Here is a 27,148-nt window from a genome sequence, read left to right as displayed (position 1 = left end):
ACAGCCAGCTTCGACCTTTTGGTACATTTTTCGACAAAAATTATTTTTATTTTCAAAAAAATATTTTTGAATATGAAAATTAATTTTCTTAATTGCTAAATTCAAGAAAAAATAACAAACAACTCTTGATTGTTCAATTATGCAAAATAGTTTCTAACATGCACAAAGTTGACTCTGATAGCATTGTTGGGAATTTACCTAACATGAATAGCGGAATTAAACGAAAGTTTCAATTCCTACCAACAATCTTCTTTGTGTTTAGAGATAAACTGTGATAAAGAGTTGTACTTTTGATGAATTCGTTGAAGAATACTTCTGATATGCAATCCACAACTGTTCAATCGTCTAGCCTCCAATAAATATCTACACAAGGAACAAGATAGAGAGAATTAGGATTTTCTTTTCTTGTCTAACAAGATATGAATTGTGTATCCTCTACAGATTTTTCAAACCCTACCAACCTATTAGTATAAATTCAAGTGGACTTGGTCCATCTCTAAAATTTAACTCGGTCCAATATTTAATTAATCTAATTAATTAAACATGATTTATGAATTAATTAATCCAATTAATTAATTTGGGCCTATAAATAAATAATCTAATTAATTAATTATCCAACACTTGTTAATTAATTAATTGGTGAATCTTATTCTTTTAGTTCTTCTTTTGTGTGTGACCCATTTACGTTCTTGATCATGATATCTAACGACGTGAATTATTGTTTGATCTAATCAAAATCGATAAATTAAATATTAAAATATCTCATTTTAATTTATCATTAATTCACATCCATCGTCCAAAATCGACATCTAACAATGCGTCAAAGCAATGCATGTGACATGAAATGTCTGGTGGTATAATGAAATCGAACTTGTTCATTTACCGTGAAATTATAATTCTTTCGTCACTATGATACGATCAATTACGAGATATGAATATGTGTTAATCTCAATTATCGATCATATCTTTCATTCCACTATTAAGTCAATGTATGTCGAAAACTCATTTTCGAGTTATGAGTACACCTTGACCAATGATTTCATTAATTTAACTGAATGAAATGTAGATTATAATCACTTACTATCCAAGAGTGACGAATCATCTGTTAATCATTCACAATCTTTATATAATTCTTAATATACCCAAATGATACCGTATTAGAGGCCTTTGGTAGAGCAACATCCAACATCACCAAAGTATGATTCTCCTCATATAAGGCACTATAATGACCTCAAATCAAAAGATCAATTTCACTATCGAATGTTAGAGATTAACCATTGACACTCGATAGTTATCCATGTGGAATCTTCCCAATGTGTTTTCAGTATTTTGTTCTATAATAAAACATCCACGTGTTCATTTAAGTGTCACTACACTTTAGTTTGTGAGATTAGCTACTTACTTTATAAGTAAGAAATGTCACACGTGATGTTCTATTCGTAATAATGGTATCTGTATCTCGTTATTACTTACGGCCATGGATGATTTAAGATTCAATCATATGTAATTTGTATCCCACAATTACAACTCTTTGTGATTACCAAATTACTAAAATTTGAATCTAAGGACTCTATTATTTAATTTAATTGAATATTAATTAAATAATAAATCTGTCGTAAAATTACATCAATTATATATTAAAATTTTTTATGTCCAAAGTTGATTGAAAAATGCATCCTTTTTTCACATTTCAATCTCATGAATAGTTTCAAATTGTAAGGTTATTGTAAATCTCTATGTAAGTCATCTAGAAACACAGAAGCAAGAACATCCTCATTGCTTGTCTTTGAGCCATTCACTTGCTTCTCTGGTTTGCTCAATTCTAAATCCACAGTTACATCATCATCACTGAAGTCTGGGGGCACATCATCTTCTTCATCGCTCTATTCATCTTTTTCATCGTCATTGACATCAAATCCATCGCTTGCTAAATTGTCAACATCAGACCTCTCATCTTCCTCGTGTTCACTAGTTCCATTTTTCACCTCTGTATTTGCTACTCTATTTGAATCAGTAGTCGGAACATTTTTCCTCGGGAATGATGGAACATTAACAATGCACGGAACTTCTCCTTAATAAGCAACAACTTGTCCTTTTCTATCAACTGAGAATCATGATATGCTTTACGAAGGAAAACAGAGTCCATATACCCATTCAGGTAAACACGGAACATATCCGGATGCCTTATCAGCATCCCCCTAAATTGTTGAGAAAATCTGAATTCCTCTCGAAAATGGGTTAAATGATCAACAAGAGTTCTGAAAAGGCCTAGACACACAATATTAATCACAAGATATGTCTAATCAATAACACAACAGAAAGTAAAACTTGCAGAAATTAAAAGATTGAACACAGAAGATTTTTCAGCCATAGCCCCAGAGATTCGGTGACCCTTTTAACACCTAATCCCCTATTGAGCATTCATTCAAGAATGAATATAGCTCGATTGCAAATGTTCAGCCAACTCAAGAATACAGTATAAGAGACTAATCTTTTCACAAGAAACTAACAGATCCGACTCGAATCAAACAAGAATCAACAGATCTCTTTCGCAAACTCAAAACATAAGAACCCTCTATTCTTACAGATTTTCACTCAAGAAAACAAATGTATTGTAAGGTTAAAACATAAAAAACCATCACTTCGAATGAGAAGTTCAAACTGTAATGGAAAATTAGAAAACCCTTGCCACAGAGATGAAGAGAACTCTCTCAAACCTCTCTAAAAAATGAAAAGCCAGAAGAAATGAAAATTTCTTACCAAACGAACCATCCAAGCTATATTTATATCATCAGGACCAATGCCTCATCCATGGTAAGTAATATGCCATATGTCATCATCCAGTAAAAATCGTCATTTTACAAAAGTGTGTTTTAGAAATGCGTTTTTAACTGAAAAATATGGGAGCACAATAGAACTAGGGTTTTAAGTCTCAACAATCTCCACCTTGCTATCATAGTTTTCAAGCCATAGTGCAGCTAGGAGCCTATCATGTTCTTTCATTTCATTCGCTCCATGTACCTATAACACATCACAAAGTATCAATTGATAATATCTTCAAACAATTCTGAAATTTGTTTAAAGGTATCATTTTTGTTCCCATATCCATATGATTCTATTGAGTATCTATTTTGCCAATTTTCAAAACTACTTTTGAAATTACATCTTTAATAAAGTGATACTTAATGTATATATGTTTAGTCCTATCATGAAACATTGGATTTTTACTTAAGTGTATGACACTTTGGATATCAGAATATAAGATTGCATTTTCATCAACAAAACCAAGTTTCTTTAGCGGTCCACTTAACCAAATACCATCTTTAAAGGCATCAAAAGTAGCAATGCATTCTGCTTCAGTTAAGGACAATGCCACAATCTTTTGTAATTGAGATTTCCAACTAATTACAGTACCACATTAACTAAAGAAATATGATGAAGTTGATTTTTTATTATTCCTATTTCCAATGAAGTCAGAATCGGTGAACCCTCTTTAAAACTACCCCTTCTTTGTTCATTCTAAACATAAGACCCATATTCGATGTACCCTTCAAGTATCTTAGCAACAATTTTAAAGTATTTCAATGTTATTCCCCATGATTACTCATAAACCTACTAAGTATGATAATACTAAAAGTAAGATCAGGTCTGGTACACATCATTAAATACGTATAGATCCAATTACATTAACATAAGGTATTGTTGACATTCTATCAAATTCTTCATCAATTTTGGGACAAAACTCCGATGTCAATTTAAAATAGCTAGCAATAGACAAAGTTACATGTCTACAATCAAATATGTTAAACTTTTTCAAAATTTTAATTACATAATCATGTTGGTTTAAAAAATAACTTGTGTTTCTCTTTATTTTTATAAATCTGCATATCAAGAATCTCTTTGGCAGCTCCAAAGTCTTTGATATCAAACTCAGATTTAAGTTTTTGTTTGATATATTCAATTTCAGATTTATCTCAGCTGGTAAGTAACATATCATCCACATAAAGTACTAAATAAAGAGAATTTTTACCTCATTTACCTTTACAATACAAACATGTATCATAGTTGCTTCTTTGAAAACCAAGTTTCAAAACAAAATAGTCAAATCTTTTGTACCACTGCCCATGAGCTTGTTTTAAATCATACAATCATTCTTTAAAAGACAAACAGAATTTTCTTTTATAAAACCAGCAGGCTGTCTTATATAAATTCTTTCTTCTAAATCACCATAAAGAAAGGCGATTTTTACATCAAACTGATCAAGTTCCCAGATAAATTGAGCAACTAAAGCAAGTATACATATAATAGTGATGTACTGACAATAGGGGAAATTTTTTCATTATAGTCTACACCCTTTTTTGAGTAAAACCTTTGATTACAAGTCTAGCCTCATATCTCACATTTTTATTTCCTCCTCTTTCTTTAATTTTATAAATTCACTTGCAATCAATCAGTTTCTAACCCTTAGGCTTTTCAACCAATTCCCAAGTATCATTTTTAAGAAGTGAACACATTTCATCTTTCATAACTGCTATCCAATTTTTAGCATCTTTGCAATTTATGGCATCATCATAGGAGTTTGGCTTATTCTCAAATTGTTCTTGATAGGTAAATAATGAAACAAAGTCATCACAATCAAATCTAGTCGGTGGTATGATTTGCCTTCTTTCCCTATCTCTAGTGAGTTGATATTCATCAATGAGAAAAAGTAGGTAGATCAATCTTATTATTAGTACTAGTTTATGTCACATGCAATGCACGAGTTTTGTATTTATTTTGTTATTATTAGTGTAGAATTTATAGATTTTTCAAAAGTATTTGAAGATGTAAAATATTTGTTGTTACCAAACATGCCCTATACATATGATCCAATCAAGAATTAAAATTAAAGTCTACCATTTTCTTTACCATACCTATTCTTTGGTCTCCTGCAGTATATATATCTAATGAAGTATTTGAATATGAATAACCAACACTTGCTGGTCACTCTAGGAAAAACAAATTCGCCATTGCCAAAAATATTTGAAGAAATTTAAAAATCTACAAACTGGGAAGTGTCCACATCATATATTGCAGAAAATTAAATGAAATTTAGGCAAAAATACCTAAAATAAAACAATATCACATGTTGCTTTTATAACCCAATTTTTAATCAAGTGGCCTCATACATTTGTTCCAAGAGTAAGGATTGAGATAAACAATCTTCCCATCAGAATTAATTCGAAAAGGTCCAAGCTCTTCAGCAGCTACATAAGCTATGGACGAACAACCACGTCCTCCATTAAGCCACAACACAAGAGGTTTCGACTCAGGCTCTCTATTTGTAGGCGCTGCGTCGAGACCAACGACCAATCTGTATTTTTTCTTTTACATTTCGAAAAGCTTATTTTTATGGATCCGATCGTACACAAAAACAAAAAGCCTTATGTACGTTTGTGTTGTTGCATATGTAAGTGTCGAGAATTTTACACCAATTCTATTTATTTCTATTTATCCACAGGATCTTTTGTTATTCAAAAGAATATTAACAAACAGGAAAAATAAAGAATATAACGCACAAATTAAACGGACTGTAAAAATTTTTCACTATATAAAAATTGTTACAACCATATAAAATTTCACTAACCAACCCAATCCACAAGTATTACAAAGAAAAAAATAAACTCGAAGTTTACCACACTTACTTTTCTACTCAATGTACGAAAAGTCTGAAAATGCTAGGCTCACAATACTTTCCTCTCAGATCAACTCTCTAGCCACACCTACAATAATGAAATACATCCACTATTTATAGGATCAATAATCAAGTAGAAGAGTTTAATTTAAACTCAAATAAGACTCATTTAACTCAATAAGGATTCCTTCATGTGCAAGAATCCAAAATCGATTGTAAATTGGAGACCAAATTCTACAAAAATTCTGCTCTCAACTTTAATTAGAAGTCTTCTATACAATAACTGCATTTTATTATTTGCAATAGAAGTCCTTCAACTTTTGACTTTTGAGGGAATTACCAAATAATATCCACTTTGCTAAAAACGAGTCAAAATCTTGTCATCTCTTCTACAACTTTTAATCACAATACTTGGAGAAACAAGTAAGCCCGTGACACACTTTAACAGTCCTATACTCTACCAATGAGAATAATCACTCAGAATTATCTGAAAAAAACTCCGAGCATTTCATCGGTTACATGTCGAAACAACCCTACTAATAGTTATGGTGCAACTCTCCCACTGACTTTCCCAAAGAGCTCATCAGCCATCAACATCACAACATCACATAATACCTACACATCTTGCATTAAACGTCAGTCAATGTTATGTGCAGATATTCTGACCCGTACCAGTAAGAGTATATCCTTTATCATGGCAGCTGGCAACATGCAATGAGGATGTTCACATCTTACTTTATAGCACCTCATACGCATCCTCCTCTTCCAGGAGAGATGCATTGTCCGACCCCAAGCAGTTAACCAATCTTGCTCCGCCTTTTGGAGAATTTCTTTTCACGTGGCTAGTCTAACCACAGTTCCAACAAGTTGTTTTCTTCCTCATGGAGTTGCCAATCTTGCCAGAACTCTTGGTTGGGTTTCTTTTCAAAGCCTTGTGTAGTCCAGCTTGAATCAATATATCCTTAAGTAGTACTTGTCACATGCTAAAATTTATTATCCCGTCAAATTTATCCACGTCATATTTCAACGATAACATATTTTCTATTGCTCCAATACTCCGAACCACATGACGCTCTTATACCACTTGTTGGGAATTTTACGCCAATTCTATTTATTTCTATTTACCCGCAAGATATTTTGTTGTTCAAGAGAATTAGCAAACAGAAAAAAATATAATGCACAAATTAAACAGGCAGTCAAAACTTTTCACTATATGAAAATTGTTATAACCATATCGAATTTCACTCAACAACCTAATTCCCAATTATTACAAAAAATAAAAAATAAACTCGAGTTTTACCACACCTACCTTTCTACCCAATGTAGAAAAGTCTCAAGATGCTAGGCTTATAATATATTCTTCTCAGATCAACTCTCTAGCCACACCTAAAATAATGAAATACATCAACTATTTATAGAATCAATAATCAAGGTTTTAATTTAAACTCAAATAAGACTCCTTTAACTCAACGAGGATTCCATCATATGCAAGACTCCGAAACCAACTGTAAATTGGAGACCAAATTCTATAAGAATTCTGCTCTCAACTCTAATTAGAAGCCTTCCATACAATAACTAACTTCTATTACAATAGAAGACCTCCAGCTTTTAACTTTTGGGGCAATTACCCAATAGTAAACTTTTAATCTTGCGTGCTAGGAATGCTCGCATAAATGTTATCATTCTTCGCTAAGGTTGTGTTCTTGATTTTATGGCCAAGTTAAAAGTAGCGGTAAGACTTTTCCTTTTTCCCATTTTCTCGTCTACAAAGTCCTTTAAGTTAATAAGGTTATAGGACATCTTCCAAATATATTCATAATACTTTAGAAGAGAAAGAACCCTTCTTTAGTTTCCCTGTCTTATGTTTTTTTCCATTTCTTATAATAAGACTGAGTACTACAGTAATTTTGTTGAAGAAAGATAAAATTGGCGGCATTGAATTGAGTGGATCTTTTCTAGTTCTTTCTCATCACTATCTTATTTTAACTATCCGTTGTTATATTTTATAAGAAACATAGTTGAATAAAAAAATATAGTTGAATAAAGATGGTCTGTGAAAGAAACAGTGATAATTTTCCGTGAAATACATGCGTCAAATTTGTCATCTTTTGCACTTTAAAGAATATTGGATGCTTATCATTCCAAAAATTGCTTTTGTCAAATTTGTAAAATTAATATTAAGTCGATTATATGTATAAACTTTTTTGATTAACGAGCCATTTCATTAATTTATATATCATTTCTTTTCATCTTACTAGTTTTTGGCCCGTGCAATGCACAGATTGTATTATTTTGAAGATAATGTTAGTGTCACAAATGTCAATGATTGATGGTAGATTGTATTCAATTTCAACACAGACATTTGCATTCAAAAAATAATGTTTTATAAAGATATAAGAGTCAGTAAAAAAATTTGAACAAAGAGAGAAATAAATACCGTATAGAAAAGGCCTCAGGAAGGTTCAAATTTACAAGAGGAAAACAAGCATTCTACAATCTGGAACACAACAATGTACTTCAAAATATAATTTTTTCGAGTTTCTTTTTTCTTGAGCTGACATAGAAATCAAGCAAATGCTCCTTGTAGTTGAAATAAAAACTATGAAAATCAGATTTAGTAAACTCTTGTACAAAAAGGAAGTGTTTTCTACCCCCTTATAGTGTGTGAAACTTGCTAGATGTATCACGATATCAACAAGGAAAGTTAAAAGTGATTTGAGCCTAATACCTTGATTGTCCGACTAGCAATTTCTAGTTTCCCATCCAGGCTTTGTGCAACCTTAGCATTTCAAGTTATGCAAACCGCAATAATGTATCAATAATATTTACATTAAACTCAAGGTAGAAAATTAGAATCCTAGTTATTGCAAAACAGTTTTCAGAATAATCAACTTTCACAAGATGCTCACCTGAACCCTCCTGAAACCTTTGCAGTGTCCCGTCTCTGGATCTGTGGCTAGTTGCACAAGCTCAAACGGTTCAAAACTCTAGGGAGGAGAATGAACATTAACAGATTCATATAACTAAAAGGAAAAATACGAACAATGAACTGCAATAATGGAAACTTGCAATTTGTAACTAATTATTGCATATAAGAAAATGATATGATAGAGAAAGACAACTGTGTAAATGAAAAAGAAACCCATAAGACTTCATAGAATGACAATATCAACCCAGTTATGCCAAAATTTACAACTTTCCAAAATGAAGCTTGTGAAAATGTTCAATACAAGGAATGATTTAGGTGAACACTATTAAGTAGGCAGAGTAGAAGATGGAGACAAAAACATGTGAAAAGAATAGTGGATAACAGATAATAACAACTATTGACATCAAATGAGTTCATGTATTAAAGTTGAAATATTGAAGAAATAAAGAAAGGAAAGGTACGGGAATTTAAGCTTCAAGAAAATAAAGTGCACACGGCATTGAAGAGGCAAATATTTCAATAGGATAAGTAACATGTGATAAGAGTGTAAAATATAATATTTTCTCATCTTAATTATTGCATAAGTGTGATTATTTGATACCAAAATGTACTCATTATACTTATACTTTGATTCAAGTTGCATTTTGATAGAAAATGTGAAATTTAGAAGAAAATAGCGAAAAAAGATCAAAATGGAAGAAAGTGAAAGTTTAGGGACCAAGTTGCAAATAATGTAAAGATCAGATAGGCGATGGAATGATGATTCGAGAAAGCTAGGAGTCAATTGGCTGCAATTAGAAGTCAAAGAAGTTAAATATGACCATAACACTATTCACAAATCAAATTCCAACCGTGTAAAGATTTTCCAAATTTTCATCCAAAGATTGAAGTCCACTTTTGACCTAGTAAACTTCAAAATTTGGAAAAATCTACTGCTATAAAAATTGTAGCCCTTTGTGTTAGCTTTCTAACGTACTTTTAATTGTCTTAATTGGATATCGAGAGAGAAAATTATGATCAAAATACTGGAAGTAGTCGCACAGAATATTTTAGCCGAAAATTTAGTTTCCTTATTCGGTTAAACCTCTTTTGGGAACAACTTGGCACACGGTTTTAAGCTCTAGCCTAGACAGAGAACGCTCATCTTCATCTCCTATCAATTTTCTCTCAAGTTTGGCTCAAGAAATCCATGGAAAACCAAATTAATTGGTGAAGCCACGAAGGAACTCGATTAGATGTGGTTTTTTCAACACTTTTTCTTGCATGTAATTTGGTTTTTCATTTTTAAAAATTCTAGAATTAGATTTCTTATGTTTGTTGAGCATGTTTGAGATTGGATTAATTCATATTAGATTTTCATGAATTCAATCAAATTTTTTATCGAATGATCGAAGTATTTATTGATTTCCAATTTCAAACCGTTTGTTGGTGTGATATTTTATTGTCATATGCTTGAGGTATATGATCGATTTTGGATGTAATTTCAATAAACAATTATGGAATTATGTTTTGCAAGAAATCTAGATTTGGAACTCTTAATTCTTATGTAATTAAAGAAGGGTTTGAATGTGTAAATCTTCCAATTAAAGTGTTAGGATAAAAAAATCTTTAATTGAGTATCTTCATGCAAAATTGATGTTGACTGATCCAATCTAATCGAGGAAATTTCGGCTCTTCACTGCTTCACACATTGATTTAAATTTCCTCAACTTATACATTGTTATTTGAATTCTATTTCAATTGACACGTTACATTTACATAAAATCACAACAAAACCCAAACTTTTAAACCTTTGGATTATTTTCCCATCTCCCCGTGTATACGACACCTTGAAACTATACTACAATCGCCGCATTGCACTTGGGTGTAATCAAATTTTGGCGTCATTGCCGAGGAGACGGTAAAAATACTTGAAGGATTCTCGAGCAAAAGGGTAACTTTGTCCCATTTTACATTCTTTTAGTTAGTTTAGTTTATTTTCTTATTTATTTCATTATTTCTCATTTAGTTTCATTTTTTTTTTGTTTTATGAACAGGCTTCGAAAAGAGCGAGGGCGATTTATTGCCAGGCCTCAACCAGTGTTTGAATCTCTTCCTAACCCTTTCTTTGATACTGAATTTTTTGCCACGAACACCCATCACATAACACAATGTCTGATAGTGAGCATGGTAATGCGCCCTATAGGACCTTGCAAGATTACCTTCACCCCACACGCACATCTGCATCGTCATGCATCTTGTTTCCACCTAACATGTCACATATGGATTTAAAATCAGGAATGATTTAACTTCTTCCCAATTTTCATGGTCTTGAAAGTGAAAATCCATACGTGCATATTAGGGAGTTTGAGGAGGTGGTGGCAACCTTCCACAATCAACATGGTACATTGGATGCAGTCAAGCTAAAAATTTTCCTATTTTCACACAAGGAACGAGCAAAAAGCTGGCTGTATTCACTGCGACCACGTTCAACTGGGACTTCGGTTGAAATGACCCAAGTATTATTTGGCAAATACTTTTCCCATCATAAAACAACTGCTTTAAAAAAATGAATTTCTTCTTTTGTCGAAAAGGATAACGAAACTTTATATTAAGCATGTGAAAGATATAAAGAATTGCAAGCCCTTTGTACCCACCACGGTTATGAAAGTTGACGTGTTGTGAGTTACATTTATGAGGCATTATTACTTAGGGAGCGCTATTTTGTGGAGATAATGTGTAATGGTGAATTTCTACAAAAAGATCCAGATAATGCTATAGAGCACTTAGATAACTTAGCTAAGAAAACCCATACCTGGACTGGTCCTAGTGCCACTTAGAGTACTAATAGGTCACGATCTACTGAAAACACGACTAACACAGGCATTTATCATCTTAGGGAGGAGATGACCTTAGAGCAAAGTTAGATGCCCTCATTAAAGAACTCAAAATCTTACGTGCTAGGGACTCAAAGTTTACACATAATACAACCCATGTTGAATCTTTAGAATCTTGTTTTGTTTGTGGTGGAACAGATCATCCAGCTCAAGGGTACGCTACCTACGCTGGGATGAGGGAAGTTTATGAGGAACACTGTAATACTTTAGGCACATACCAAAAGCCTTATTATCTCTTTTCTAAAACATACAATCCGAGATGGCGGAATCACCCCAATCTCAGCTGGAAATCTGAAGGCCAGCCAAATAAAGCTCACACTGCACCTCCATATTTGCCCACGTCTTCTAGGAACTCTTTAGAAGACACTTTACATGCATTTATAGAGGTATAGAGTAAGACCAATCAAAAGTTTGAGACTATGATCACCCAAATTGTTGAAGAAAACAAGGAAATAAAATCTTATATGTCCAAACAAACTAATGCCTTAGCTGTAGGAGAGTGGGGAAAATTCTCAGCGCAAGCTTAATCGAACCCCAAGGGGTAACACATAGCACAAACTTCAAGGTCAGAAGAAAGCAGTCTTAGAGAAGTAAATGTCATAACCACTCGGTCTGGTAAGGTCATAGAACCAATTCTCAAACCTAAGAAAATGAAAAGGTCCCTAGCAATTTAGAAGAGAGCACCCCTAGTGATGAGGTAGTGAAAAATCTATCTAGAGTGCCTTTCCCTCAAACTCTCAAGTCTACCTCAAAATTATGTCGGCCAACATAGTGAAATCCTAAAGCATCTAAAACAAGTAAAAATCATTCTACCTCTCCTACATGTGATCTCCCAGATTTCCACTTATGCTAAAATCCTAAAAGACTTGTGCACTGTGAAGAGGAAATACCATGTCAAGAAAACTGTTTTCTTGACTGAACATAAAAGTGTCGTGATTGAGCAAAAGATCCTACCAAAGTATAAAGATCCTGGTTGTCCTACTGTCTCTTGCATCATCGGGAACCATGAGATTTCACAATCCCTTCTTGATCCAAGGGCTAGTGTCAACATCATGCCATATGATATTTACTTGTCATTAGGGCTAGGAGAGATGAAACCTACATCAGTCAGTTTACAATTGGCTGATCGATCCACTATTAGGCCTAGGGGAGTAGTTGAAGATGTGTTGGTACAAGTTGACAAATTTTACTACCCTGTTGACTTCTTGATTTTGGACCTAAAAGTTGATGTGAATGTTAACTCCAAAATTCCCATAATTCTTGGTAGACATTTTATTGCCACGGCTAATGCTCTTATCAATTGCATGAATGGTATAATGAAACTATCATTTGGGAGACCTTAGACTTCAACTCTTTCACATTATGAAGCAACTTGAGGAGGATGACAAGTGTCATCAAACATTCATGATTGATACACTCGTTCAAGAAGAAGCACTTGCAATTATTGACCCCAACCATTTAAAGTCTTTTCTTTTAAATTCTAAAATTCTAGTAGGGTATGATGATGGGAAATATGCTAATATTTGTGTTGACTTTGACGATTTGCAGGATTGTGAAACATCATCGACGATTATTTCTACTGAGCTAGGTGCAATGTAAAGAGTGTTGATAACGCCCTGGCTGGATGCGAGCTAAAGAAACAAACATTGGATCGAGCTAACGACAATAAACAAAGGCATTGCTTGGGAGGCAACCCAAGGGGAGTTCTTTTCGCTTCTTTTATCTTATTTCTGCATTTGTTAGCTTTATTTGCATCACATGCATTATTCACTGCATTCTAGTTTATTTTTATTTTCCGCATCACCTTTTCCATTGAAGACTTTCAGGCTTCTTATACTTCAACTCATGTGAATCATTTTGGCACTCAGTTGACATCTTTCCTTACCTTTATTTGGCAAACATATTTTTGCATTGAGGACAATGCAATGTTTAGTTGGGGGAGAGTTTAACTTAAATTTTGTTGTGAATTGCATAATTCACATGGAATTTTGGTCTAAATTTTTCCTTAAGTCTCTAATTACTATATGTTCATGTTCTTGAATGACAAAATATGCCTCTAGGAGTTGATATTGTTCATGTGAGTCTAGATATTGAGACACTTGTTGAATCATTTTGTGCTCACAAGACTTGTGGTAAGATAGTGGTTTAACACATGTAGTAGAAGAATCTCTTGCTGAAGTTTTCTTGTGGTAGAATCGGTGAGGATTGAGAGCCATATATACTAAAAATGGTAATAAGCATTCATTGGTTTTGTGAATTGGAAACTCTTTTGAGAATAATGTTACATGGTTTGTGGTATAATGGTTGATTACTTGGAAAATGATGACAATCAATTTAGGATTAAATTTTAACCTTTCAAGCCAAATTTCTTTCATGATTATAACCAATAGTAGCCACTTTGAAGCCAATACACACACCTCTAACATTTTTCTTCATGCACCCATACTACATTTTCCCTCAACATTGGAGTGAGACCTATACATGTGTTTGCCCACATTTTCACTTATAAGTGTATAGTAGGTGTTGGAGGTTTAATTGTGAAGCAAAGAGATGACAAAAGTTGATAAGTGCTCAAGTGTAGTCATAAAAGTTAAAAGAAGAAGAATGGAATGTTATTCAAAAAAAAAAAAAAAACAAAAACAAAAACAAAAAACAAAAGAAAAAAAAAAGAAAACTTTTTAAAATTCATTTTGGGGGGTTGAAAGTAACAAAGCATGTGTTGATGTGATCCATTGAGAAGTTTGGTGCTACACTTGGCTATGTACTTGGAAGTTTTTGAATCATTATATCCCTCCTTTCATATAGCTTAACTTAAAATGCATTACAACCCTTTACATTGAGTAATTTGATCCCAAGTATGGTTGTGGTTAAAAGTGGATGAATTCTCATTTGTAAGTATGCCTATAACAAGATCAGTATTTATTTGTTGCTTATTCATAAATATTTAAACCTCTAAGTTATGAATGTAAACCCTTTCTCAGCCCCATAAAGAGAAACGTGTACTAAATACTTTGATACTTGTGAGTTATGGGGCTGAACCTTCAACTTGAGACATACTTATTGTTGTATGTGTTAGGGTTGACAGTAAGATTGTTATGGTTTGACACACACTCACACATTTGGCATGTGTTTTCGATAACTTGATGATCATAACATTGTTAATTTCTTGTGGTGTTGAGTTTGAAAGGGACATGATATGTGATTAAATTGATACTTAATAATTTCACTTATATCACAGTCTAATTATTCGTTTACTTGTTTTGAATTGAATTATTGGGGACTAGCAATAAACAAATTAGAGGGTGTGATAAGAGTGTAAAATATAATATTTTCTCCTTTTAATTATTGCATTAGTGTGATTATTTGATACCAAAATGCATTCATTATACTTATACTTTGATTCAGGTTATATTTTGGTAGAAAATGTGAAATTTAGAAGAAAATAGCGAAAACGGACCAAAATGGAAGAAGGTGAAAGTTTAGAGACCAAGTTTCTAATAATCTAAAGATGAGATGGGCGATGGAATGATGATTCAAGAAATTTAGGAGTCCATTGGGTATAATTAGAAGTCAAAATAAGTTAAATATGACCATAATAGATTCACAAATCAAATTCCAAACGCGTAAAGATTTTCCAAATTTTCAGCAAGAGATTGAAGTCCACTTTTAACCCAGTAAACGTCCAAATTTGGAAAAAGCTATTTCTATAAAACTTGTAGCCCTTTGTATTAGCTTTACAAAGAACTTTGAATTTCCTTAATTGGACATTGAGGGAGAACGTTATGGTCAAATTACCGAAAGTAATCGTACAGAATATTCTAGCCAAAAATTTAGTTTTCTTATTCGGTTCAACCTCTTTTAGAAACAATTTGGCACACAATTTTAAGCCCTAGACTGGACAGAGAACACTCCTCTTTATCTCCTATCAATTTTCTCTCAAGTTTAGCTCAAAAAATCCATGGAAAACTAAATTAATTGGTGAAACCACGAAGGAACTCGTTTATATTTGGTTTTTTCAACATTCTTTCTTGCATGTAATTTATTTTTTCATTGTTAAAAATTATGGAATTAGATTTCTTATATTTGTTGGGCATGTTTGAGATTGGATTAATTCATGTTAGATTTTCATGAATTTAATCAAGTTTTTTCATCGAATGATCAAAGTATTTATTGATTTTCAATTTCAAACCGTTTGTTGGTGTGATCTTTTACTATCACATGCTTGAGGTATATGATCGATTTTGGATTTAATTTCAATAAAAAATTGTGGAATTATGTTGTGCAAGAAATCTAGATTTGGAACTCTTAACTCTAAAAGAATTAAAGAATGGTTTGAATGTGTAAATCTTCCAATTAAATTGTTAGGATAAAAAAAACCTTTAATTGAGCATATTCATGCAAAATTGATGTTGATTGATCCAATCTAATCGAGGGAAATCCGACGCTTCACTGCTTCACACATTGATTTAAATTTCCTTAATTTATATTGTTATTTGAATTATATTTCAATTGACACGTTACATTTACATAAAATCACAACAAAACGTTAGCTTTTGAACCTTTGGACCATTTTCTCATCTCCATGTGGATACGACACCCGGAAACTATACTACAACAGCCGCGTTGCACTTTGGGCGTAATCAACATGATATCTAAATTTGAAAAAATTAGTATTAAAGAATAAAAGTTTAAGAGAAAGTAAGTATAAAATAAATAATAGTTAAATCAACATAAAATAATAGTATTACTTCAAATATTTTTATGTGCCCCTACTATATGTGTATTCAATGTCTAAGAGCTATCTATATTCTTTGAGCTTCTGTAAGGACCCCATCAATGATAAATTGATTTGGTTTTTCAAAAATTGCATTTTCCTTGCATTTGTGAGAGGAAGTAACATTAATGCAAGAGTTTTAATTTTTTTTTTTTTTTTTAACAAAAAGTTTAGAATACAATTTAAAGCTGAATTACCGATCGAGTATAAATTGCTAGGTTCAAATTCCATCTAAGCAAACATGAGTTTGGAACTTTACCTCTAAATAATATAATATTTTCCTTAATTCTTTTACTTCGCTCTTAGTGATTCCAACTTCTTAGAAATATCTTCCTACTCCACATCTATTTCTTCAATTATCATAAAACAAATTATTTTCAAGTATTATGAATCTCTTAAAATGTTCTCTTAAGTTTACAGAATTCAGTCCATTCAAATTCCATCTCAACAAATATGGGGTTAGAACATTACCTGTATATTTCATTAATTCTTTTATTACGCTCTTCCTGACTTCAATATGGGCATTTATTTATTTCATTTCCTTTATCACACAACAATTTAAATGTTCTCTTAAGTTTTAGGATTCGGTCCATTCCACCATTTCAAATTATTACTTATTCCCATAGTTCCCGCATCGAATTAATCTATATTAATTGCATCCTAGCATTTAGGATATTAAATTGAGCCTTCGAAGGATAATATTGGTGGCGGGGTGAGATAACAATCCCATTATGATAGCTTAAAGAACGGAAATTGAACCTACCCTGCAAACACAACACTCCAATTGCACCATAGGACAACCATTAAAAAGATATTATCAATGCAAACATCGTCCAAGTTCAGCAACAACATACATAACTCAAGATATAGGGTCACTACTGCAGATTTTGTAGATGAAACAGATTAGGTGCAAATAGAGAATGGTTGTACACATCTAGATTAAAAGATTTTGTCGAATATAGTTGGATGATGATGAGAAACTATACGTTTACAGTTCTTCTTTTACATTTGGGTCGATAATACAACAATTAATATATATAGTATCTCATAAGCAATTGTGTCAAGTCTAATAACCAAAATGGGGGACATAAGACAAATGAGTATAATGCTTAAAGTAAATAGAAATGTAAATAAATAAAATATTTTTTAGCAAAATATATTCCAAATCATATTTTGGGGCTTCTAAAATTGTATACAACAAGTGAGATCCAAGTAAATGCAAATAATTTTTTTAATAAATAGATAAGGAAATAATTATTAGAGAATGTATTATCTCACTTTAGCTTGTAGAATATACCAGTTTTTTTTGTTCCTGATCCTCTTGATATAGAACTTATCTGGGTTCCTCAATGCCACCTTTACCTTAAGTTTCTGCAGGGACATAGTGACAACAAATAGAAGCTAGAAAGAGATTTGAGCCAAAATTCAAAAAAACAGAATTTAAAAAGTTATCCATAAAGCCTGCTTGCTACCGAAAAAGGGGGTCGATATCTGGCAACATTACTTTCTGCTAAAAATGGCATCAAGAGTAGAGACTGCGTCGGCAACATGCTTTCCTTTGTTCAACTTCACACAATTTAATCTGCAACACAAGAATGTAAATATGATTTAGAATTTTCATAATCATCTCCACAATATATACACTAATTTTTTACATGTTATTCTTTTATAATTTTTTTATGAGTATGATTTTTCCATAATGCAGAACTGAATAATGAGTAGAACATTACACTTCCTATGGTCGTTGGTCTTTTACGCTTCTTGAAGATCCAAGTGAAAATTGAATACATCATGGACAATTTGCTTGCAAGCATTCACACATATGGCCTAATGGGCATTTAACTACAAATCTTGTGAGTATCTGATGAAATTTGCAGTGATCAGAAGTGAAATTCAAACTCGTGAGGTCTTATTTCATTTTTCTGCCTGACGTGAATATATCTTTTCGTCATCATTTTCTGTATTCTCTCAGATTATATTTGCCACCAATTCAATCACAAAATCATCAGGTATGGAGCAGCAACCATCAGATGAGATCAAAATTTATGTTACCAAATCTTTCGTGCCATAATTTTGCAAAGTAAAAATTTTCAGTCAAAGTAGCAGCAGTCAAACCAAGTAAAGGGTTTTGCTTTAAGAAAATAGAGACCATGTCTCTTAGGGGTACAAATGATTAACTCATTGCCCTTAAGAATTTTAACGTGCCCTTGACCCAATTTTATGTCAAACTACATATCATCTAACAAGCCTAGAGACACCAGATTCCTATCTAATTCTGGAACATATCTAGTTCCTTTCAAAAATAGGACATTACCATTTTCAAGCAAAAGTTTAATAGTTCTCATTCCACTTAGTTTGGAGGTCATATTATTACCCATTATAACTTGCCCACTAATTGTTTTTTCAATTTCAAGAAAACAATTCTTATTAGGGTACATGTGGAAAGAATAGCCTAAATCAAGGATCTATTCATCATTAGTTTCTTTTCAACATTAACTAGGACCAACCCATCTTCAGTCTTATCTTTGCTATACACTAAGACAGCATTCCCTTCATCAAGTTTATTTTCTTCTGATTCATTTTTCTTTTTATAACAATATTTAACAAAATGACCCTATTTCCCACAATAGAAACATTTCTTACCTTAAGCCATATTTTTAGACTTACTCTTGTCACTCCATTTATGTTTATTTTCATTTGAAGTCTTAATTAAGTGATAATTAGGTTTACTAAAACCCTTTCCCCTTACCAGCAGAGTGTCCCCATTGTGATTCTCCTTAGTTTCAAATTTGATCTCTAGAGCTTTATTCTTTAAAGCATTTATGATTATATCAGTAGTAAGTTCTGCACTACCATACTCTAAGGCAATCTTGATGTCTCTATATTTATCATTAATGGAGTTCAACAAGACTACAACCAGCTGATCTTTTGAAAGTTTTCATCACAGTTGGCTAGGTCTTAGGTCAACTTAGTAAATCTATTCAAGTTGTCATCCAAATCAATTGATGGGTCCATTTTGAAAGAAAAGAGTTGTTTCAAAAAATAACATTTGTTTGGGATTGTCTTAGTCCCATATTGATTTTTAAGTTTGGTCCACAGTTCATAAGTTGTTTTGGTTTCACCAATAGTTCTTATCACATTTTCAAATAAGTACAAGAAGATAGTACTCCAAGCCACCTCTTCAAGTTCAGTTTTCTTAGCAGGATTCATATGAACAGGTCAACTATCATATAAGGCCCTAACACATCTCATTTGCATTAGGATATATTTCATCTTTTGACTCCACATATTAAAATCAATTTTCCATCAAATTGTGCAACTTCAAATTTAGAAGTAGCCATTTTATTATGCCACAAAAGATGCACAAATATGAGTCAAGATGAACACATCACAATAGCAAAAAACCAAGTGTTAATCACATTTCACAATAATATCCTTAATGGTACAAATTTATGCAAGTTTTAATCACAGAAAGAGCATGTAGATCAAATCAAATGAGGAACACAATATTAGAGATCACAGAAGCTATGGTTCAGAGATTTTTCCTTCAAAATTCCCAGATACACACCCGTACTGGATTTATCTTAGATTTCCAAGTCCTTGTAAGAGCCTTTAGACAAAGATTAGTCTCCAGGGGGTTACATTGTATGGTAAATCAAGGGAAAAATCAAGAAACCCTAAATTTTGAAAAGTAAACTTAATAAAATTAAAAGATCTCACCGAGTGAGTTTTATAAAACCTCAAGAGTCCTCCAGTTCTACTCAATAGCAGTTCCAAAAATTTAGATTTGTATCAAATCAACACCTTCCTTTGAAGAGCTAGGTATATTGTTCTCACTTTTTGGTCTGATACCACTGAAAAGGCCCAGATACACGATATTAATTACAAGATACGTTCAATCAATAAAACAACAAAAAGTAAAACTTGTAGATATTAAAAGATTGAATACAAAAGATTTTTTGATCGTAGCCCCAAAGGTTTGGTACCCTTTTAACACCTAATCCCCTATTGATCATTCATTTAAGAATGGATATAGCTCAATTGCACTAAAATACTTTAAAACTGGCAATGAAGGTTACAAATGTTTAGTCAATACAAGAATACAGTACAAGAGACTTATCTCTTCACAAGAAGCCAACAGATCTTACTCGAATCACACAAAAATCAACGGATCTCCTACACGAGCTCAAAACATTAAAACCCTCTCGTTCTTACAGATTTTCAATCAAGGAAACACATGTATAGTAAGGCTAAAACATCAAAAACCATCAATTCGAATGAGAAGTTCAAACTGTAATGGCAGATCAGAAAACCTTAGCCACAGAGTCAAAGAGAACTTTCTCGAACCTCTCTAAAAAATGAAAATCTCTTGTCAAACGAACCATCCAAGCCATATTTATATCACTAGGACCAATGCCTCATCAATGGTAAGTAAAATGCTAGATGTCATCGTCCAGTAAAAATCGTCATTTTATAAAAGCTTGTTTTGGAAACCTTTTTTTAACTGAAAAATATGGGAGCACAATAGAACCAGGGTTCAAGTCTCAACATGTTCTCTTCTCAACGATGAGGCTCAAGATCTCATGAACAGTACCACAAGCATGATTTTCTTTCTCTCGAGTAGCAGACCTCAATTCTGAAAAATCAAAGTAATGCGATATAAAAGGCATATCTCTAAATTGAGAAATCCTTCTCATTTCGCCTTTTGAAAGATAGCCCATTTAGTAGCTTCACTCTGTTGAACTTGGGGGCCGATCAATAATCAAATCTCTCTTTCCTTATTCTCTTCTTCTCTGAGCTCGCAGCAGAGATAGCAAGCTCAGGGTCCCAATGAGTCAACTCCAAAGCTAGCCTTTGTTCTGTGGCAACAACCTTGAAATACTGTGGGTATCAGTGACAAATAGTGTAACAAAATCTCAATGGAAGTCCGAGATCAGTTCAAATGGGCAATCTTCTACAAAAGAATCCTCTTCTTAATCGACATCATCAACAATTTCCTTAGCTTGATAACCAACAAGTCCTCCGTTTCATTCCTAACCTTCAACACCTCGAGATGAAGCTTCTCGGCCTCTGGAGTTAATTTAAACTGAAGTGAATATACCCTTCTTCCTCGATTTGAAACACAAAAGGAAATTTCCTCAACAACGCAATAAATAGTCACTTTTTCTGCCGTCCCAACGCTTTTTTCCATCTACCCAAATCGCGAAGGGCCATAATCTTATTCTGCTGGCTTACTAAAATCTTCTTAATTTTTAAAGCCACCTTAAACTTCTTACCCTTTTGAATTACATTATCAAAATGAACCTCTTTCAACCTCTTCAAAGCACCCGCGCTTATCAACGGAACACGAAAATGGGTTCTCCCCAAATTCCCCAAAGATACATTGTTTTGCTCAAAAACCAACTTTTGACACAAAAATGTTGTCTTTACTGATTAAACTGAAATAGGTTTATCGAAACGGAACTTGGCTTTTCGAAGCAAAGATGATTTATATGAGAAAAAGAATGATAAAGGGCCAGTTGATGGCAAATTTGTTTGCGAAGGAATCAGGAATTTGGTTTCCATAATAATCTTGAGTTCTTACGAGGAACCACTTGAAAATGAATAATGTAACATGGCAAAGCCGACATTATAACCCTTCACTAAAGTCGTGCTTCTTCTATAACACGATTCGCAGACAGATTTAGATAGATTTCATTTGGGAATCGTGTTATAGAAGAAGCACGACTTTAGCTTCCCTCACAATGTGGACCCCACATTTCTTCTAATGGTCAAAAAATCAATTCTCGAAAACCCTTCCAAATGGGGCCTAAGTTCTAAAAATGGCCGAGCGTTATTTGAGGTACAATTATGTTAACTATTTTTCTAGGAGAATTATTTAGATCCAATAAACACTCGACTAGAAATAGCTTTGGATAAAAATTATTACACTAAATTTGATATAAAGACGAATTTTATTTGCAAAAATAAGCGACTACAATCAATTTTATCCTTACTAAAATTTAAGTCCAATTTAAAATAAGACTTTATTATGCAAAATTTTGATAACTACATTAGAACTAAAATGTTCCACTAGACTTTTAGGTACACTCGAAATGATTAACAAGTCAATTCAATTATTTTTATAATTATAAAGCCATCATTGAATTGAGCATTTGCTTACGGAAGAATCCTTTGGTTACTCTATAAGTGATCTTGGCGATGACACGATAAATTGGCACAACATCTCAATTCTCTGCTGTGCTTGCACAAATGATTCTATCATTTTAAATTTGACATCTATATCCTCAGATCAAAATTTACTTATGCTAATTGTCCCCGCCATCTAGTATTTAATAGGCACGAGTATGCAAGTGACCTAATTTTGAAGGGTAAAAATGACAATTCATTTAACCTTTATCATTTAATTGTAATAAAAAATAATATAAAAATTGGAAAAGAAAAAAAATGAAGAAAATCAACCCCACACTCCCTTCCCAAACCCCTTCGGTGCCCCCCGCTCCCCACGTCCACGTTCACATTCACGTTCACGCCAATGTCCATGTCCACACCACCATCACCATCACTTATAGCTATTTTACCACGGCAAATCCACCAATTTGTTATTCAGACTTAAAATTCATAAGAAAAAAATGAAAAATGAAAAATGAAAAGCAAAAAGAAAATAAAGAAAGAAAAATGTTTTTTCCCCATATTATTTACCTCTTCTATTTTTTCATTTTTCGGTTTTCATATTATTTTTTATTAAACTTAAATGATAAGAATTAAGTTGACTGACAATTTTATCATTCTAACTTGTGTCATCTGCAATGCACATGGCCATTTATAAAAGAAAAAAAAAAGGACGAATTAGAATGAAAGGACCATTTTTGCAATTTCAGGAAGTAAATTTTATTTGGAACGAAAGAGATATTTTATATTAGGGTTGGACAAAACTTTTGAAACTGAACTGATCGAACCCTATTAGAATCGAATTGAACTGAATCGAACAGTTTTTCTTAAGTTAAATACACAAACGAATATCTGAATTGAGAACCGATGGGTTCGATTCGATCCTCGGTTCTAAATCAAGAACCAAATAATCGAATAAGAACCGAATTTTTCTAATTTTTTATTAATTTATTTTAAATAAGGCAAAAAAAATTTCTAAATAAATTTACTAACTAATTAATTTAGCTCAAACCCAAAAATATGATTTTTCTATTTTTAATCTTGAATCCAAGTGAATTTAATCAAATGACATAAGTTTGACCCAAGTATATTTTTCTGCCGTAGTGTCATTTCTACCGTTTTGGAGAAATCGAATTAAAGCTGAACAACACTTCTCTTAATTATTATTAGCTCGCTATCTTCCTCTTTCTATAATTTTAATAATCAAATATGTGAATAACTCATTAAAGAGAGACGCACAAAATACAAAAAAAATCGGACTACGTTATTTTGTAAAAATTAAAATTGAATATGACATTAATTAAATTAATTCAGCATTGTATATATTAAAAGAATTTAATTATAGGATGGAACCGAAGAATCGAATGGAATCGAACCCAAACAGTTCTATAATTAAATTTAGACCTGACGATTTTACTTACTAAATACCCAAAATTTTTTTATTCGATTCATGTTTCAACTCTAATCTATGTAAAGATGATAAATGATAAAGACATTTTGTGCCAATTAAAAAGACGTATGAAAAAGGCGAGTTATTCGTCTATTTACCCCATAAAGTGATTTAAATTTAGAAAAGTTCGTGATATAGATCAATTCATATATCTCATGAGGACATATTTTATTCTGTAATTTTTTATTTTTTTTGGGACTAATCGTATCCACTATAAATATTGAGTAGCTAACTGCTTCACAAATTCGTCAAATTTTATAAATGGATTTTGAAATTATTCTATTATTTTATATTAATTCTTGTGTGTTGTCATACTTGGCCAATCCATCTGGGCCAATGGCCCATTCAGGTCGAACCACGTGGCACTCCAGCCGAAGTAGCATATATTGCCGAGGTGAGCAATGGCCGAAACCCCGTAACTCATGCAGGAGCCTCCGAACCACAAAGGAGTGTCCTCCATGTTCATTTCTCCCAAGAGATCGTCTACGTAAAGATCTTATTCGAATGATTGATGGAACGTTTATCATTAGCATAAAGGTCAAGTCTTGTCACTAGTATGAGGGCTCTGTACAAGCAATAAATGCGTTGCAAGCTAGCAAGTCAAACCTCATGCCTGATAAGATGTTTAAATCAAAGAGATGAGGCAACTTGTCACCTCATCCAAGGGCTCCCATTTCACATGTATCACTATAAATACTTTCCTTGTGTAATATCAAAAGGCTAATGCAAGAATCAATACAAAGAACTATACTTTACTCAACTTTCTCTCATTTACTTGCAATACACAAATCGAGTTTATACACATTTACATATACAGTTACGAACACTGGTTGGTAATTATTGTACAATCGGATCACGAACAACCCGTCGGATTTCGAACGTCACCGTCCCGTGTCGTTGGGCTACTCCCATACCCTTTGAACTGCTCGTTTTAGACCATTCAAGTGTCTTAGCGTGTTAGACATTCGCCTACGTTTGCGTGGGTGGGACCGACATTTGTTGGCAACACTTTTTGGAGTTAACAGATTGGCGCCGTCTGTGGGAAACCATACCATAACCACGAGCAACCTTGTGGTAAAAGTTTACTGAAAAAACATTTGGGCAATCCTCCTTGAAAAAGGATTTGTTCTTGAAAAAGAACAGGATGAAGCCCCATTACTTAGCAAAATCTGAAGTCTGGCAAAAGAAAATGAGCTCCAATGAAGATACTCCCTCCAAGAGGGTAAGAGAAAACACGAACGTGCCTCCTCAGCCTGCTACCCCAACAGCTCGACAGAGACTCCACCACCACCAAAGAAAAGGTGGGATGCGTGCGACGGCACGACTATCAAGAGAAATAGGCGTCATGGCAGCCAACATGAGGGATATTGCTAGCCAAAACTTGGCTATAAGGGAGCTTATGGCCCAAATGCAGGGTCAGGGAGGCTTCCCCATTCCTCCATACGCCCCCCAAGGACACTACCAGCAAGAGGATGAAGTTCAAAGTCATAGAGCTGCCTCGCCAGACTATGGCCGATGTAGAAGCCCATTTGAAAGGGAAGTGGAAGCTGATGTTTCTTCCAACTACGCTTTTGCCCGACCCACCGAGGTCCAAATGAGCTATGATAATTTCCCACCTCCGTATGAGCAAGATCCAAGACATAGAATGGCAGGAAGTGTTTTTGACAGAATCAGCCCCGCCGAACCGAGGCTCAGGCAACAGCAAGCTCAACAGCCTTGGATAAGGCCACCTCCTCCACCTCCAATGCCCCAGCAGCCGGAGAGAAGGCATGAAAATGCCCCCCGTGTTGCTCCGTCTAGAAATAGGCAGTAAAGGAGGGAGGAAGAGGCTAGGGACCGCCCCGGAACCTCTCATCAACAACCAAGGTATGAGGCTGATAAGTACGACATTGATGAGCAGCAGAGGTCCTGCGACTTGGACGATAATGGTGAGAATCTACCATTCTCAAGGGAACTAAGGAATGCCCAAATCCCAAGCCACTATGTTATGCCAAAAATACCAAAGTATGACGGAAGAGGCGACCCGGAGAAGCACCTGAATGCTTATAAAACTCACATGAGCCTAAGGGGCGCCACCCCAGCCGTGAAGTGTAGAGCCTTCCATTTAACACTTAGTGGAGCGGCTGAAATTTGGTATTGCAGATTGCCACTTAGGAACATTAGAAGCTAGCCCGAGTTCAAGACAACATTCTTGAAGAGGTTCGCGGTGAGCAAAGAAGGAGAGGCCCACATCTAACGTCTCCAAGACATGAGACAAGCACATGGGGAGTCCCTAAAGAGCTTTTTATCACGCTTCACCAATGAGATGACGTACTGCGTACAAGTCACTGACCGAAAGGCACTATCCGCATTGAGGGGAAGTCTGAACATGAATACCATATTCTGGAGGGACGTGCAGAATCAAGACCCCACCACCTATGACGCCTTACTCGAAATGATGAGAAGGGAGATCATCAATGAAGAATTGATTGAGCATAGGAATAGGGCAAGTAGAGGCCTCCCACATCCTCAAAGACAGCACGGTAGAGGCCCGACCTCCCACCTGATAGGCTACCAAATGAACCAGGCCGAAAATGAGAACTCTGGCCAAACACTTGCCACCACCACTTTGAATGTGGTTCCTACCTTGGCATATGAAGATGTCAACATGATTACTGACCCCCATCAGATGGAGGCCCAGCAAGGACCCCGTCGGGGGAGAGGTCGAGGTCGAGGTTCAGGACCTAGAAATAGGTCAAATCCAAACCCCCAGGATACTGTGTGCACCACAAGTTCTACATGCATGACACAGCGGATTGCAGAGACTATGCACACCGCTCCCAACAGGAACCGGCTAGAGACAGACATGATTCGCCCCAGGCGAACAGGCCCCCGTCCAGGCACTACAATCGACGTGGGCGTGAGAAGGCCACTCCCCGTCAAAGAGATATATCTCCACGATGAAGGAAGCATGATCCAGAGAGGCTCAGGGAAGGGTGTAGGCACCGAAGAAATCGGTAAGCTCAAGATGATGTCCCTATCCACGAGGTGGATACCATATTTGGAGGCCCGTATGTTGGCGGTGAAACACGAAACACCAAAAAGAATTACGCTCGAGAGGCTAAACACCACCCTTTGACAAGCTACATTATGGATAGCGGCTCCCAAAGAAACCAAGTTCCGCCCATTATCTTCACCCAGGAAGACGCCGAAGGAGTTCATTACCCCTATTGCGATGTACTTGTGGTGAGGGCTGTCATAACCCGGAATGGGCTCAAATGAATGTTAGTTGACA

The 27,148-nt window shown here is 34.2% G+C and overlaps 1 pseudogene; it reads right to left on the bottom strand.

Moving 5' to 3' along the window:
• Window positions 1–1,721: 1,721 nt before the first annotated feature.
• On the bottom strand, window positions 1,722–26,253 carry LOC111411347 (annotated as a pseudogene).
• Between the last annotated feature and the right edge of the window lie 895 nt (window positions 26,254–27,148).

Source organism: Olea europaea, chromosome 15, assembly GCF_002742605.1.
Source record: "Olea europaea var. sylvestris chromosome 15, O_europaea_v1, whole genome shotgun sequence".
NCBI classification, from domain to species: Eukaryota; Viridiplantae; Streptophyta; class Magnoliopsida; order Lamiales; family Oleaceae; genus Olea; species Olea europaea.
The sequence above is the reverse complement of the archived record's forward strand: the minus strand, read 5'-3'. Positions and strand labels throughout refer to the sequence as shown.